This window comes from Triticum dicoccoides, chromosome 3A, assembly GCF_002162155.2.
Source record: "Triticum dicoccoides isolate Atlit2015 ecotype Zavitan chromosome 3A, WEW_v2.0, whole genome shotgun sequence".
Classification (NCBI taxonomy): domain Eukaryota; kingdom Viridiplantae; phylum Streptophyta; class Magnoliopsida; order Poales; family Poaceae; genus Triticum; species Triticum dicoccoides.
In genome coordinates this window covers 487,974,180-487,982,568 of record NC_041384.1, presented here as the reverse complement: position 1 = coordinate 487,982,568, position 8,389 = coordinate 487,974,180, and the positions used below count along the sequence as shown (strand labels likewise).

The 8,389-nt window shown below is 42.2% G+C and overlaps 1 long non-coding RNA gene across 4 annotated transcripts; it reads right to left on the bottom strand.

Moving 5' to 3' along the window:
• Positions 1-356: 356 nt before the first annotated feature.
• Positions 357-4,824, bottom strand: LOC119268719. 4 transcript variants are annotated; one of them, XR_005133267.1, is made up of 10 exons: positions 4,291-4,824; positions 3,504-3,649; positions 2,968-3,129; positions 2,290-2,332; positions 2,082-2,204; positions 1,895-1,991; positions 1,487-1,763; positions 1,248-1,411; positions 816-849; positions 357-689 (listed from the first exon to the last, which is right to left on the bottom strand). It is a non-coding gene; the product is annotated as an uncharacterized LOC119268719 (long non-coding RNA). The 4 variants fall into 4 exon arrangements; XR_005133269.1 differs by lacking the exon at positions 2,290-2,332 and having other exon boundaries at positions 1,487-1,630; positions 1,715-1,763; positions 4,291-4,823; XR_005133268.1 differs by lacking the exon at positions 2,290-2,332 and having other exon boundaries at positions 4,291-4,387; positions 4,497-4,822.
• Between the last annotated feature and the right edge of the window lie 3,565 nt (positions 4,825-8,389).

The following is an 8,389-nucleotide window of genomic DNA, read 5'->3' as shown; positions in this document are numbered from 1 at the left end:
TTGGTTAAAGTATAGATACTTTGATTTCAGGCAAAACTTATATGCAAACTAAAAATGACCGGAGAGAGTACATTATTGGATGAAGCCCAAGGGCAACAGTGTGTGGGATGACTTGTGTCGATTCTGACTCAATCGTTGAATTCGAATAACTTGTTGGACATCCATTTTTTACTATCTACTATAGAGCAATCACCTACAATCTTTTACTAGGGGCAGGGGCGCGCCTCCTCTGCATGCCTGTGCGTACTAACCTTGTTGTTGCATTTATCCATGGTTCATAGTCCTCTTGAATCGTTCAAGAACTTATTACATTGGTGGTGCATCAGTGCTTGTCAGAGACAGACAGGAGCAGCAAAGAAACAAAATTTGACTTCTCTTTATTTAGTTCAAGGGCCAGTCTGAAATTCTGAATAATACACACCAGAAATTCACTCAAAATATAATTAGCACCATCTTATTCATAATCCCACGATGTACTCCCTCTGTAAACTAATATAAGAGTATTTAGATCACTACTTTAGTGATCTAAACGCTCTTATATTAGTTTACGAAAGGAGTAACTTTGAAGGCTTAAAGTCAACAGTTAGGAAACTCTTCAAGATGAAAAATCATTCTGTTTATTCTTACATAAGTTCAAGTTGCCACTACTGAACTTGTAATCTTGAAAGCGTCCTGGATCACCACAGTTACTGCAAATGATGCCAATCAGAGAATTCTTGTCAGCACAAAGCACCAAACCTATACATGAATTGCATTGTACACCAAAAATGATTAAGACAGTGAGAATTTAGCATGCTCTTTATCAGCTCCTTCACCTTCTAAATCTTTCCTTTAAACCTATTTCCAAATCTGCAGTAAATATATGTGCAGAAATCAGTCCTCGTCTCATCGACAAGAAGGAATAAAGATCTATAAACTTCAGGTACTATTTTCGCTACAAAACTGAAGAGCGAATTATTGGCATCTACATCATACAAAAGGAAAGTACTTGATGAGTTCTTAACCATTTGAATGGTCTAAACAGGAGAAAGAAATCAGACAATTTGTATAAGAGAAAAATAAGAGATAATGAGTTCTTAACCATTTATATGGTCTAAATAGAACAAAGCAATCTGACAATTTGTATAAGAAAAAAATAAGAGATAACGCAAACAACAAAACAAAAAGGTTAGGTTCAGAAAGTAAGGAAGCAGTGAACGGCAAATCATTATCGGATAAAAAATCGAACAACGAAAAAGAAACATTACCTATGCATAATTTTTTGGCTCTGTAGGAAAGCAAGACCCTTAAGGATATGGCAGGTGAAGTTGTGGACAGCAGATTCTGTCATTGCACCACAATGTTGACTAATGCACTTATTAACTGAACCCGGATGAACATATTCCAGGTATATCTACAATCTATCTTGTGTCTGCAAGGATCCATATAACTTATTTAGCAAACTAACGTTATGGAGCCAATGAGCTATATATCTATGTCTATTTACTTTATTATCAAGAAATAGTTATAGATTATTTTGCCTTCTTTCTTCAGGGTACGGGTATGAACAATCTTCAGCACACATAAATAACTGAAACAACAGATAGCTGATACTCCTTCCCTTGTTCTGCAGCAGCTGCCTGTCTTTCCCCTGTACAATTTGCTCATAAGTGGTGCAGCAACTGTATCTTGGTTTCACTTCAGTTGGTTAAATCCTAAAAAGGACACGACTCACCTGTTTCGATTTCGAAGTAGAGCAAGACAGTCCATCGTCTGAATGAAGCCTAGTAGGGAAAATATCCAGGTTATAAATTCGCACACATACAAGTAAAAAGTGAACACAACCAAAGGTCAATTTCACACAAAGCAAAGAACTTTAGGTATTTACGGAGGACTGTGATATATGTACTCATACTTTGATATGCAACGGATCAAAAAGAGCTGCGTGTACATGTGTGTACTTCGTCCACGTCCAGAATAGGAATGGATGATTATCAACAACAGCGTCAGACCTGCATCGTGTACCAATGATCACCTAAGTCCAAAAGGCTTATAAGAATCAAAAGTAAGAAAAAAATCATGTGCTAAACTAGAACCCCTACCAGCCTCTCACTGCAAGGAATCCATCTCCCAATGAGTAGATCTGGAGGTGAAACAGGGGAAATTGAAGCAAGAACCAGACTCACTTCAAGCATACACCAACTCACCGGCTTCAATTAGTAGAACTGGAACCACAAAATAGTTGAACCGATCATAATCCAGATTGCCATATTAGACGGTACTAAGCAATTTCATCCATCCCGCACTTACCTCAACCCATTAAAAAGCTTTATAAGGACATGCAGCCCTTGCACTGGAATGTGTAAAATTGCACATTTCAGTGGAAAAATAAACTTTAGATAAATACTACTCCCTCTGTAAACTTTTATAAGACGTTTTAGGTGTACAAGTTTACAGAGGGAGTACTTTCTAAACTAAATGAGGAAACCAGAAGTTGTGTTTGATTCTACTGCGTCCTACGACAATGAGTATCAACACCGTGATTGCAAGAATTATAGTAGGTAATTTTGTCACTTGTAACTATAAATCGATCCATTCGTTGCGTTCTAATCTTGATTTTGTTTACTGGCCTATAAAAGGAACAATTGCATTAAAATACATTGTGTTCGCTTCGGTCCATATAATTTATCTCATTTCAGGCCCTAAGCATTACCAAGAGTCCAAGACTAATAACTATTTCATTTAGTTCCCAAATGGCAGGGATGTGAGTACACCATACACCATATTCAGAGTTGATGAGACTCAAGAATATTAGTTCAAATAGGCCAGCATGATGGGAAACAATATTTAATGGCATTTACAGGATGCAATCCAAACAACACTACAAATTACTTCACAAGTGATATAACCTCCAAATAAAATGTTGTCCTACTTTATGCCGACAATAGAGAGTAGAGCTCATCACAGTGGCATCAATAAGAAAATTACCTCAACTTCTGATTTCCTCGCTGTTTTAATCATGAATAGATCATCTTGGATTAGATAAAAGAAACTTCTACTCTCTCCAGGCAAAGGCAGCAAGCTTCTTTTGCTTTGAGACAAATGAGTAGGAGAGTGCGGTCCTGCCACAGATTGTGCCCTGCTCAACTCCTGTAAAAGTATATCCATACATAATAGTTAGATGCATAATTATTTTCCCTTTTTGTACTTAACTAATTTTCTATTGTTGGTGGATTGCCGGTGATAGTTGCACTTGCAACTTTTCATTTTTAAAACCATAGGACCAACAATGTGGCCTCAGACTATGTTTAAGCACAAACCAAATTTTGGCCGTGACAGAGCATAACAGTGACATGCCTCTTAGGCATTAGTGCCAGGTAATGGAGAGAAAAACAACTCTGCTGCTCTTGCGAAAACACAAAATATTTACCAGACTAAACAGCAAAGATCATTTTTCAGAATCTAAAGCATGCATTGTTGATTGTGAGAATAATAAAGCAAGGTGCTAACTTCTCATGGTTTACCTGACTTGTAAACTGATTGGCGCAGGAGTTTGTTTCCTTAGCAAAACTGGTGACAAAAGGGCATGAACAATGGAACCCTCCAACTGTGTTGTGGCAAGTTGCAGAGCCATGGCAGGGGGCTGGACTCTGCGCACATTCATTGACATCTGCAGTGAAAATCAAACAAAGCGCACGATCCCTAGTGAGTCTTTTGAAGGCAATGCAATAAACAGATCGGCAATTGGAGTATATAAAGATAACTAAAGTGACACTTGATTTAGACTTTATGTTTGAAGAACTGGGTTGCAATTATACTTAAGAAAGTATCAAGTAAAAGTGAAAAGGTAATAACAAGGGCATTATCTGCACTGTCTTTTATCAATTATGGAAGTGAGATGACATTCAAGACGCAAGGCATATCCAATGTAACAGTCTGATCAAAAGTACGTGCAAAACGAGTACAATGGATATAGATTTTTAGTATAATGGGTTTTCCCTCCCTTTTTAGGTTGTTGGTCTCCCATTAATATCCATCTACTTACATAAGTATGTGTAGAAGTTTATTTGGGACCTTCATTGCCCAATAGACACAACCCACAAAGTCTAACCACTGATTTTCCTTCCTCTATTCCGATTTTGTGCATGTTTCAGACAGGAAAATAATTTGTTCACAGTGCAAATCCTTTTGAGATTGATATACAAACTACAAACTAAAAATGCATGCTGAGCTCGGAGAGCAACATGTTTGTGCATCCACCAGAGATCCTGACATTGAACTCAAAGAAATCAACCAGAATCAACTCTTTACCTAGGTTGTCTGCAGAAACAACTTCAAACTCTTCAGTTGGGGATCCAAAGAAAACGATCCACATCTCCACCCCGACCTCGTCCCCGTCCTCCGCAGGCTTTCAGTTCGACGCAGACGGCGTCGTTGGGCGGGAGCAGCGCGAGCATGAGCTGAGGCTGGATCTTCGGGGGCTGGGATGGACGGATCGAAGCGAGGAGGGTCCTTACCGGGATCTCGCATGGTGCCGCGGACCATTTAGTGGCCCTTGGAGAGGAGGAGCTTGATGAGCCACGAGGCGATGAAGCCTCCTGCGCCGGTCACGCACACGCTCTTCCTAGCCGCCGCCGCCGCCTCCATGCTCTTTCTTACTCCCCACTCCCACCACCACCACCCCCTGCACGAGCCTCCTTTGCCACGCCTCTCCTGCAGCCACCTCCGTGCGAGTAAGGGGGGAAGGATTGGGAGGAGGCAACGTAAGAGAAGGGGATCAAGGGAATCGAGTGAAGGAAGAGACGTGCCTGCGAAGGGAGATGGCGGCGGCGGCGGGTGCGTGTGCGGCTCGATTGCAGCGAGGCGTTATCTGGGGAGGTTTCTTACCTAAAAAACAAGTTTCTATACCATACAGTAAAATCAAGAATGACGTGGACACGCCCATCGACCGCCTCTTGCGCGACTGTTAATAGGTTGTATTCCATAATTTTTTCCGAGACCTATTTAATCCCGCTTCCACTAGGAGTCGAACTCATGACCTGGGGTGCTACTAAGGTTTCTACAACCACTAAGGTTGAACATTTGATTATCTCGAATGTAATATTTACATTTAAACTATTATTGTAATAGTGATTTTTGCATTTTATTTATGGTTAAATTTGTTGTGTTCTACGGTAGGGTGCGTCAACAGCAAATTAAAATTTTCCTACCCATAGAACATCTAGAAACATGCTACAGAGATGGATCACGGATCGTTACCACTAGACGCGCAGTGTCGTGCAGTGGAAGTAGAGTTGGGGCAGCGCGTCTCTGGAGTTGTCTCCTCCTCGTCGATCTCCCACATAGCCGATTGGATCCCGCGAACAGGTTCGCCGGAGCGGCGCAAGTGTACCGCCTCTAACGGTATCCGCGCGAGCTGGAGGACCGTCGTGCGATGGACTGCTAGGTCCGATCACACAACCAGCGGCGAGTGAATGTGGCTAGTTGCAACACATGCAAAGCCCTAACGACGGCGCTGAAGCGATCAACTCAATAAGTGTGTTGCACCTCCAATATATATAGCCATCCGTCGCGGGCTCAACACTTGGGCCTCGCACGGATCCTAAAGCCCAAAAGTTGTTCGGCCGGGGTCCAAGTCCGTGTAGGATCACATCTAACTCCTGGAGTTGGATCAGGCCTCACAGGTTCCTTCCCTTAAGCCCGCGACCCCTTAGGTTTAAATTGGCTTGGTCACAGGTCGGATCACCTCCGACCTGCTCGTTTGGTAGCGGCCTCTAGCAACGCATTGTTGGGGAACGTGGTAATTTTTAAAAAAATCCTACGCACACGCAAGATCAAGGTTATGCATAGCAACGAGAGGGAAGAGTGTTATCTACGTACCCTCGTAGACCGAAAGTGGAAGCATTTTATCAACGCGGTTGATGTAGTCGTACACCTTCACGATCCGTCCCGATCAAGTACCGAACGTATGGCACCTAAGCGTTCAGCACACGTTCAGCTCGATGACGCCCTCGCCTTCTTGATCCAGCAAGAGGGGCGAAGTAGTAGATGAGTTTCCGCAGCACGACAGTGTGGTGACGGTGTTGGTGAAGAACAATCTCCGCAGGGCTTCGCCTAAGCACTACGAAAACTATGACGGAGGATAAACTAGAGGGGACGGGGTAGCGGGCACACGGCTTGGTGTTTCTTGATGTGTCTTTGGTGCTAGCACTGCCCCTCTATTTATATGTTGAGCCCTGGGGTCGAAACTTGGAGCAAAAGCCTCCTTAAAGTCTGTTTTGCCCGAAAGGCAAGAGTCCCACTCGGACTCCAGGACCAAACGCCACAATCCTTGGCGTCTGGCCCAGACGCCATGGGCCTTGGCGTCTGGCCCAGGGCCAGACGCCAGGGTCACCGGCGTTTGGCCCCCTGGCCCCCGCAAAACTCCTTTTGCACCGACTTATAGCCCCGTGGGCCTGACCCCTTGGCCTAACCATATCATCCAATATATGAATCTTTACCTTCGGACCATTCTGGAGCTCCTCGTCATGTATGTGATCTCATCCGGGACTCCAAACAACATTCGGTCACCAACATTCATAACTCATATATTACTATATCGTCAACGAACGTTAAGCGTGCGGACCCTACGGGTTCGAGAACTATCTAGACATGACCGAGACATCTCTCTGGTCAATAACCAATAGCGGAACTCGGATACCCATATTGGCTCCTACATATTCTACGAAGATCTTTATCGGTCGAACCGCATAACAACATACGTTGTTCCCTTTGTCATCGGTATGTTACTTGCTCGAGGTTCGATCGTCGGTATCTCAATACCTAGTTCAATTTCGTTACCGGCAAGTCTCTTTACTCGTTCCATAATACATCATCCCGCAACTAACTCATTAGTTACAATGCTTGCAAGGTTTATAGTTACCGAGTGGGCCCAGAGATACCTCTCCGATAATCGGAGTGACAAATCCTAATCTCGAAATACGCCAACTCAACAAGTACCTTCGGAGACACCTGTAGAGCACCTTTATAATCACCCAGTTACGTTGTGACGTTTGGTAGCACACAAAGTGTTCCTCCGGTAAACGGGAGTTGCATAATCTCATAGTCATAGGAACATGTATAAGTCATGAAGAAAGCAATATCAACATACTAAACGATCAAGTGCTAAGCTAACGGAATGAGTCAAGTCAATCACATCATTCTCTAATGATGTGATCCCGTTAATCAAATGACAACTCATGTCTATGGCTAGGAAACTTAACCATCTTTGATTCAACGAGCTAGTCAAGTAGAGGCATACTAGTGACACTCTGTTTGTCTATGTATTCACACATGTACTAAGTTTCCGGTTAATACAATTTAGCATGAATAATAAACATTTATCATGATATAAGGAAATATAAATAACAACTTTATTATTGCCTCTAGGGCATATTTCCTTTAGTCTCCCACTTGCACTAGAGTCAATTATCTAGTTCACATCGCCATGTGAGTTAACACCAATAGTTCACATCACTATATGATTAACAACCATAGTTCACATCGCCATGTGACCAACACTCAAAGGGTTTACTAGAGTCGGTCATCTAGTTCACATTGTTATGTGATTAACACCCAACGAGTACTAAGGTGTGATCATGTTTTGCTTGTGAGAGAAGTTTAGTCAACGGGTCTGCCAAATTTCAGATCTGTATGTATTTTGCAAATTTCTATGTCTACGATGCTCTGCACGGAGCTACTTTAGCTAATTTCTCCCACTTTATGCTTTCCAAAAAAATCTACATCATTTCCGATCAACAATATGTCATTCAAATATACTTATCAGAAAGGCTGTAGTGCTCCCACTCACTTTCTTGTAAATACAGGCTTCACCGCAAGTCTGTATAAAACTATATGCTTTGATCAACTCATCAAAGCATATATTCCAACTCCGAGATGCTTGCACCAGTCCATAGATGGATCACTGGAGCTTGCACACTTTGTTAGCATCCTTTGAATCGATAAAACCTTCAGGTTGCATCATATACAACTCTTCTTCCAGAAATCCATTCAGGAATGCAGTCTTTACATCCATTTGCCAAATTTCATAATCATAAAATGCGGCAATTGCTAACATGATTCGGACAGACTTAAGCATCGCTATGAGTGAGAAAATCTCATCATAGTCAACACCTTAAACTTTGTCAAAAACCTTTTTCGACAAGTCTAGCTTTGTAGATAGTAACACTACTATCAGCGTCCGTCTTCATCTTGAAGATCCATTTATTTTCTATGGCTTGCCGATCATTGGGCAAGTCAACCAAAGTCCATACTTTGTTCTCATACATGGATCCCATCTCAGATTTCATGGCCTTAAGCCATTTTGCGGAATCTGGGCTCATCACCGCTTCATCATAGTTCGTAGGTTCGT